Source organism: Hetaerina americana, unplaced genomic scaffold (genome assembly GCF_022747635.1).
Source record: "Hetaerina americana unplaced genomic scaffold, ioHetAmer1.1.p SCAF_1242, whole genome shotgun sequence".
Lineage (NCBI taxonomy): Eukaryota > Metazoa > Arthropoda > Insecta > Odonata > Calopterygidae > Hetaerina > Hetaerina americana.
In genome coordinates, this window is record NW_027286340.1 from 27,501 (window position 1) to 29,661 (window position 2,161).

Below are 2,161 nucleotides of genomic sequence, written 5' to 3' on the forward strand. Positions count from 1 at the left end.
AATTTTTATCCTTGGAAGAAAAACGTTGAAACTTCGCACCGTGAATGTGAGTACGAAGAAAAAAAAATCCCAAGGCCTAAAACTTTTGGAAATTGACATGGTTCTCCAACGCGGAGTAAATGTTATGGCTGGTTGAGAACCGACTTATCCGGAGCGAATCCCATCTGTCCACGGTGACTAACACGGTCAATAATAAGAACGGCTATTATTCCTTTACATGAAAGCCGTTTCCATGAGGATATCACTACCTTTTTATTAAATAAAGGCAATGAAGGGAACGTACAAGTCCAAACAAACGATTAAAAATTGCTTTTTTTTTTGGATATTGCGAAATATGGGCGAGGGAAGGGGATATTTCCATGCCTGGCTTATAATGTCGAGGAAAATGAATTAAGTGTTAAGTAACGATATATATATGTTGAAAGGTTGACTTGGTTTGTAACTGATGTAACGATTTTTGCAATTCTTCCGGGAAAAAATCCGCAAGTGAAGCGAATTTAATGCGCAAATTATTCGCTGAAAACGAATAAATTACTTGGAAAAATTTTCTAAGTGCCGATTAATAATAATAAAGTAAGAAGTAAGGGTAAACTGGGAAGGACATGCAGAGAGAACGTAATCTTTGGAAAATGGTCGAAAATTTTCTAAGTCCCGCAAAAAATCGGCGTTTTGGACCAGTCTTTTTGCCCAGAATCTCCGAAAAACACCGGCGATTGCGCCATTCTGAGCAATGTCCAAGGGGATCCCAAAATGATTTTGACTTATATGTGGAGTATCGCATTGGCGAGTCCAACCGGTCAGCAAATGGCGAGGAAGTGATTCGGGGTTGGTTCTCGGTCTCTTCGGATCTCGCCCACCTCTACCTAGTCCCTTTTGGATTTGGAACACGAAAGTATAAATTTTCGGGCAAATACCGACGCCATGCGGGTTGCCGGGAAACCCCCGGTCGATTCCCGGTGTCGAGTGGGCTCGGAGTCGGTGAAAATTGAACGTTCTCCTCGCGAGAAAATCGAGCTAAGCGTGGTCCCGGTGGGTGATTCCGCCGGGAACATAGCCCATGCAAGCTCCCTGGTTGATCCTGCCAGTAGTCATATGCTTGTCTCAAAGATTAAGCCATGCATGTCTCAGTACTAACCGCTTTAAGGCGAAACCGCGAATGGCTCATTAAATCAGTTATGGTTCCTTGGATCTTACCCACACTTACATGGATAACTGTGGTAATTCTAGAGCTAATACATGAAACTCGTGCCTCGACCAGTGATGGAAGGGGTGCTTTTATTAGAACAAAACCAATCGGTCGGTCTTCCGTCCGTTGCCTTGGTGACTCTGAATAACTTTTGGCTGATCGCACGGTCTGAGCGCCGGCGACGCATCTTTCAAATGTCTGCCTTATCAACTTTCGATGGTAGGTTCTGCGCCTACCATGGTTGTAACGGGTGACGGGGAATCAGGGTTCGATCCCGGAGAGGGAGCCTGAGAAACGGCTACCACATCCAAGGAAGGCAGCAGGCGCGCAAATTACCCACTCCCGGAACGGGGAGGTAGTGACGAAAAATAACGATACGGGACTCATCCGAGGCCCCGTAATCGGAATGAGAACACTTTAAATCCTTTAACGAGGATCTATTGGAGGGCAAGTCTGGTGCCAGCAGCCGCGGTAATTCCAGCTCCAATAGCGTATATTAAAGTTGTTGCGGTTAAAAAGCTCGTAGTCGGAGGTGTGTCTCGGACGGTCGGTTCGCCGCTTGTCGGTGCTCAACTGGCCGGTCCGGACGTCCTGCCGGTGGGGTCCGCGAGGCTCCGTTATCCTTCTTTGGTCCTCTTCACCGAGTGCCTTGGTGGGCCGGCACGTTTACTTTGAACAAATTAGAGTGCTCAAAGCAGGCCGTTGGTCGCCTGAATACTGTGTGCATGGAATAATGGAATAGGACCTCGGTTCCATTTTGTTGGTTTTCAGAACTCGAGGTAATGATTAATAGGGACGGACGGGGGCATTCGTATTGCGACGTTAGAGGTGAAATTCTTGGATCGTCGCAAGACGAACCGATGCGAAAGCATTTGCCAAGAACGTTTTCGTTGATCAAGAACGAAAGTTAGAGGTTCGAAGGCGATCAGATACCGCCCTAGTTCTAACCATAAACGATGCCAGCTAGCCATCCGC